Raw genomic sequence first — 7,022 nt, 5'->3', positions numbered from 1 at the left:
GAAGATCCCTAGGAGGAGGGCGTGGCAACCCACTTCAGTATTCTTGCCTGGAGAATCGCATGGACAGAGGAGCCTGGTGGGCTACAGTCCAAAGGGTCACAAAGAGTCGGACACGACTGAAGCGCGTTAGCATGCACGCGTGTCCTACTCACTTGGCTTCTTTGCTAGCCCAGACGCAGAAATCATTTTACATTCTCCCATTCATCCCATCATGGTTAATCCAGCTGTTACTTCCTCAGAGAGTCCTTCCTCTGACACACAGTCTATAATTCAGACTCATCTCTCTACTTAGTTTTTTATTCGTCCTCGAGGCTCGTCTCTCCACCATGAAATAGTCTGTATTTGTACACTGTCTTTGTCATCCCCTGCTGGAATGTGAGCTCCTAGCAGTAGAAGGTTGTTGGGAACTAGAATATCCTTGGCCCAGGATGGGTTCGCAAACATTTTTTGTCGAATGAATGAAGGGACAGAATCTATGCCTCAAAACTGTTGGACTGTGTAGAATGATGATAAGGCTGGAGTCAGACATTCCTGGGTTTGAATTTTGACTCCATCACTCTCTACCTGTAACCTTGGCACAAAGGCTTACCCTCTTTCTGAGCCTCAGGTTTCTCACCTAGAAATGGAGATGATTGCTTTTTAGGTACCTTGAGGGCTTGAAGTAGTAATCCTTGTTGGGTGATAGTTATTATTTTGGCTGTTAGGTGGTGGCTTGTTATAACACTTGGGGAAGAACCTGTTTAACAAGTGATGTGGTGATTGGTTTAAAGTGTGAGGTTTGAAATCAGAAAACAGTGCCATTGCTGTGTGACTTTGGCAAGTGATTCCACCTCTCCGAGCCTCCCTTTCTTCTCTAAAATGGGAACAAACAATATCCACCTCATGGAGTCTTATAGAGTTCAATAAGAATGTTTGCCTAGTGTTTTCTTAGCACTGGCTGACAGATGGTGGACCCTGCTGATTTTATTAGTATGATTTCATTCTTTCATTTTTTTCTTTTTTGTTATTTTTCATTTTATTTCTTTAGTACTTGTTTATTTCCCTTTTTTTGAGGAAGATAATTCTGTAAAACCTAAAATAATTTTTTAAACTGTTTTATAGTATAGTTGTAACATACATAAAGTGCTAAATTCTAAGTTATGGGTCAACTAAGCTTTTAATAGAGTAATACAGTAATGAAACCACCCATATAAAAAAAGAGAATATTGCCTGCAGCCCAGAAGTCTTCCCATTTCCTCCTAATCATTGCCCCTCCAAAGGTGACCACCCTTAATTATAGCCTCTTTTGCTCAACATTATAAAATCCCTCCTATGGCAGTTGGTCATTCATTTCACTGTTGTATAATATTCCATTCTATGAATATGCCACAATTGAACCATTTTACTCTCAGTGGACACTGGTTGTTTCTGCTTTTTGGCAATTATGAATACTGTTTAAAAATTTTATTTATTTGTTTATTCCTGTGCTGGATCTTTGTTGCTGCATGGGCTTTTCTCCAGTTGGGATGAGCGGGGGCTAATCTCCATTCTAAGTGCTAGGGCTTCTCATCGCAGTGGCTTCTCTTGTTGCAGAGTGTAGGCTCTAGGTGCACAGGCTTCAGTAGTTGCAGTTCCTGGGCTTTAGAGCACGAACTCAATAGTCATGATGCATAGGCTTAATTGCTCTGCAGCACGTGGGATCTTCCCAAACCAGGGATTGAACCTGTGTCTCCTGCATTGGTAGGCTGATTCTTTACCACTGAGCCACCAGGGAAGCCATGAATAGTGTTACTATGAATTATTTATTTAGATTTTCTTTAATTACTCTCAGTAATGTATCATAGTTTCCTGTTTAGAGATCTAGCAAATCTTTTGTTAGGTTTATTCTTAGGTATTTTGCTTGTTATGCTGATTCAAATCATATTTTTAAAAATTTCAGTAAAAATCTTTTTGTTCATAATGTTTAGGGATATAATTGATTTTTGTATGTTAATATTATATACAGTGAAGGGTAGCAGAATATATTACTCCCAAAATATCCCGCTATGACATAAGGATCGTTTTGAGCCGAAGACAGTCGAGAAACAGATATAAAAATGGTCTCTGCCCTTCTCTGTTTGCCTAAAAGCTGGATATAAGTTGTTCCCTTTTTTTTTCTGCCGTGCCTTCTGGCTTCTGGGATACCTTAGTTCCCTAACCAGGGATGGAACACAGATCCACAGCAGTGAAAGCGCTGAATCCTAACCACTAGACCACCAGGAAATGCCCTGTATTTTCTCTCCTTATTCAGCGTGATTCATCTAGATTTTTTTTTTTTGAGTTTATTATTTTGGGCTGCACAGGATGTGGGATCTTCATCCCCCAGGCAGAGATTGAGCTTTTGCCCCCTGCATTCACAGTGTGGCGTCTTCCACTGAAAGTGTGGACTTCCACTGGACCACGAGGGAAGCCCCCAGTCTAGATATTGTCTCCCGATCTGTTTCCCATTGTGTCTCATCTGCTGTGAAACTCATCTACTGATTTTTTAATTTATAAGTTCTAAAATATACATTGGATTCCATCTCCCTCTCCCCTCTCTTTTATTCTATTTTCCCCTCTCTTTTAGATTCTAGTTTTCTGATGAAATTCTCCATCTTTTCATCTATTTTTTGAACGTATTCATCATAGTTACTTTAAAACCTGTGTCTTAATGTCAGTATCTGGATCACATGCGGATGCATACTTCAACTGTTCTGCAGACAAACATCTGTTTCCCCAGATGCCAGATGTGGTTAAGGTTTATGGCATCCTTATGGACTGGGGGCTTCCCAGGTGGCCCTAGTGGTAAAAAACCCACCTGCCAATGCATGAGACTTAAAAGATGTGGGTTTGATCCCTGGGTTTGGAAGATTCCCTGGAGGAGGAAATGGCAACCCACTCTTGTATTCTTGCCTGGGAAATCCCATGGAAAGAGGAACCTGGAGGGCTACAGTCTGTGGGGTCACAGAGTTGGACACGACTGAGCAACTTAGCACGCATGTATGGTCTGCTAGGAGGAGCAGACTTGTCAGAACATTCTACCTAATCAAAATAAGTAGATACATCTCCTACAACCCAGCAATTCTTTTGCTGATTAGAGCCCCTCCTCCATCCTGTCCTTCTTCTGGACCACAAAGGGGCTTATATACTAGTGTTTGCTGCTGCTTCTGTGCTGCACTTAGTCATATCTGGCTCTTTGCGACCCCATGGTCTGTAGCCCACCAGGTTCCTCTGTCCATAGAATTTTCCAGGCAAGAAATACTGGAATGGGTTGCCATTTTCTTCTCCAGGGGATCTTCCCAACCCAATGCTCTAACCTATGTCTCTTCTTCCTCCTGCATTAGCAGGTGGATTCTTTCAACAATGCGCCACCTGGGAAGCCCCAGGAAGCTCTCTGCTGCTGCTGCTGCTAAGTCGCTTCAGTCGTGTCCAACTCTGTGCAACCCCATAGACAGAAGCCCACCAGATTTCCCCGTCCCTGGGATTCTCCAGGCAAGAGCACTGGTTGCCATTTCCTTCTTCAATGCATGAAAGTGAAAAGTGAAAGGGAAGTCACTCAGTCGTGTCTGACTCTTAGCGATCCCGTGGACTGCAGCCTACCAGGCTCCTCCGTCCATGGGATTTTCCAGGCAAGAGTACTGGAGTGGGGTGCCATTGCCTTTTCCGAGGAAGCTCTCTACCAGTGTTTATTGTAGCGTTATTTGTAATGGTGGGAAATCAGAGGCAACTCAGGTGTGGATCACTGAGAGGGTGGCGAGATTGACCTGGAATCTTATTCAATGGATTGGGTGGATTTTGGATGCACCAGTGCAATATGGAGGCATCTTAAAGATGGTACTGAGGGACTTCCCTGGCGGTCTGGTGGTTAAGACTCTGTGCTTCCATTGCAGGGGGTGTGGGTTCATTCTCTGGGGAACTAAGATCCCACATGTTCCACAATTCGACCAAGAAAATAAATAAAGATGGTACTGAAAAGAAAAAAGGCCCACCAGAATGACGTAATACCACCAATGTAAATTAAAAATTTTTGTTGTTCAGTGGCTCAGCCTTGTCCAACTCTTTGTAACTCCATGGACTGCAGCACATTAGGCTTCCCTGTCCTACACTACCTCCTGGAGTTTGCTCAAACTCATGTCCATTGAGTCGGTGATGCCATCCAACTCTCATCCTCCATCGTCCCCTTCTCTTTGTATCCTCAATCTTTTCTATCATCAGGGTCTTTTCCAGTGAAAATTAAAGATACATGCGTCAAAAGGAATTATATTAAATAAGACTACTTATTGTTAGGAACTGAAATGTGTCCCCCGAAATTTCATATGTTGAAGCCCTTACTGCTGGTATCTCAGAATTCTATCATATTTGGAGAAAAGATCTATAAAGAGATAATTAAGATGATGGGACTTCCTTGGAGGTCCAGGAGGTCCAGTGGTTAAGAATTTGCCATACAGTGCAGGAGATGGAGTTCGATCTCTGTTCAAGGAACTAAGATCCCATATGCCTCACAGCCAAAAGTATCAAAGCTTAAAACAGAAGCAGTGTCGTAACAAACCCAATGAAGACTTTAAAAATGGTCCACATTAGAAAAAAAAATCTGAAAAAGAATTATTAAGATGAGTTCTCATGACCTCCTGGTAGTCCAGTGGTCAAGACTCTGTGCTCTCAATATAGGGGGGTGCTGGGGTTCAATCCCTGGCCAGCTAGATCCCAGATGCCACAGCTAAAGATCCCACATGCCACAACTAAGACCCCTCAAAACCAAAGAAATAAATACTTTTCTTTTTAAAAAAGAGAGGAGTTCTCTAGGGTGGGCCCTAATCCAATATGACTGATGTCCTTATAAGAGGAGGAAATTTGGACACAGATGTGTGCGTGCATGAGAAAAGACCACATGAAGATACAAAGATGGCTGCCTACAAGTCAGGGAGGGAGGCCTGAGAAGACATGATACCTGTCAACACCTTGATCTCCGACTTCCAGCCCCAGAACTGTAAGAAAATAAATATCTCTTGTTAAAGTCACCCAAATCTGTGGTATTTTCTTAGGGCAGTCCTAGCTGACTAATATACCAAAAATACACTTACTAAAAATACACGTTAAACACAAATAGTTGTCAATGGTGGGAAAGGGAATGGGACTGGGGGTAGGTTGGAGAGAGAAGGTATGGAAAGGCCATTCAGGTTTTGATATTCTTCATGAAGACATACTGATGCTTATTTGGGATAATTTAAAAAAAATCTATTTTTCCCCCCAAAAGAAAGTTCTCTTTTATTTACACACACACATGGCTAGTTTCCTGAATGTGCTGAGTCTCTGCGCAGGGTGATTCCAACTGGAACCTGGGCTTTGAGGGGGGAGGGAAACACACGTTGTGTCTGCCTCCCCTGCAGGACCCAGCACCTAAAGACCCAGATGTGCCTTCTCAATGGTGCGTCTGGAGGGAGGTGTTCTGGAGGGAATAGGAGTTGCTCTGAGGATTTGGAGGGAGTGGGCAAGGTGGACAGGGTGCCCAAGACAGGGACTGTGAGTTTCCAGGTGGCTGAGGCAGCAAGCCTAGCTCTCAAAGATGGAGTCTGAAGTGACAGGCATGGAGGGACAGACAGAGGGACGAAGGGAAAGAGAAACAAAGTGAGTCAAGATGGAGTCAGCATATGATTTTAGAAGGAAGGAGAAGATAAAAATGAGGAAGACATCTCTGGTGGTCTAGAGGTTAAGACTGTGCACTTCCAATGCAGGGCACATGGGTTTGATCTCTAGCCTGGGAACCAAGATCCAACACTGTGTGGCATGGCCAGGAAAAAAAAAGATGAGAGTGGAAACAAATGGTGTGGATGTGAGATGGAAGTGCACATGCATAGTTGGGGGCTGGAGGTGACAGTCTGGACGTGCAGTGGGCAGAATAATGGCTTTCCCCAAAGATGCCGTGCTGTGCTTAGTCGCTCAGTTGTGTCCAACCCTTTTCGACCCCATGGACTGTAGCCTGCCAGGCTCCTCTGTCCGTGGGGATTCTCCAGGCAAGAATACTGGAGTGGGTTGTCATGCCCTCCTCCAGGGGATCTTCCCACAACCCAGGGATTGAACCCAGGTCTCGCATATTGCAGGTGGATTCTTTACCGTTTGAGCCACCAGGGAAGCCCAAGAATACTAGAATGGTTAGCCTATCCCTTCTCCAAGGGCTCTTTCAGACCCAGGAATCGAACCAGGATCTCCTGCAGGCAGATTCTTTTACCAGCTGAGCTCTCAGGAAGCCCCCTTCCCCAAAGATGGCCCCCCTCTAATTCCTGGAACCTGTTTCATATGTTGTCCAGGCGGGCCCAATCCAGTCCTGTGAGTCCTTCAAGGCAAAAAACTCTCCTGCTAGAAGAGGAGGAGGAAGGCATAAGGGAGATGGGGCAGAAGGGAAATTCAGAGAAAATTTTTGTGTATTTTTGTGAGATTTGAGGTGTGGGATCCACATACAAGAACTGGAGAGAGACCTCCAGGAGCTAAGAGTGGGTGGCCCAGAAGACAGCCAAGGAAGTAGGGACCTCAGGTGAACCTTCAGGGGACTTGATTGTGCCAACAACCTGAATGATCTCAGAAACACAGGCATCTCGGGGCCTCAGGTAAGAATCCTGCTGGCTAATACCTTGATGTTGCCTTTGTGAGACCTGCACAGAGGACCAGCCCAGCCATCCTGGATTTCTGAACTATGGGTTAGTGAGAGGATACATTTGCACTGTTTTAAGTAGCTAGGTTTGTGTGGCAGTGATAGGAAGCTAATGGAGAGTGGACAGAAAGGACTGGAGTAAGAGTTGGGAGCCTGAGGGCAAGCAGAGCAGGCGGTAACAGAGATGGAAGCCGAGGGTACAGGTGGGACAAACGTGACAGAGGAGATGACAGAGTTGCTCAGTCAGAAGACAGATGGCGTCCGAATGAGGGAACAACCTGGGGACGCTGGCAAGAAGTTACAGCTCAGCCAAAGGCCATGCTCAAAGCTAGACTTGGTTGGCTGAGGCCTGGGGACAGATCCCAAAAGGAGACAGTGC

This window comes from Capra hircus, chromosome 18 (genome assembly GCF_001704415.2).
Source record: "Capra hircus breed San Clemente chromosome 18, ASM170441v1, whole genome shotgun sequence".
NCBI lineage: Eukaryota > Metazoa > Chordata > Mammalia > Artiodactyla > Bovidae > Capra > Capra hircus.
The sequence above is the reverse complement of the archived record's forward strand: the minus strand, read 5'-3'. Positions refer to the sequence as shown.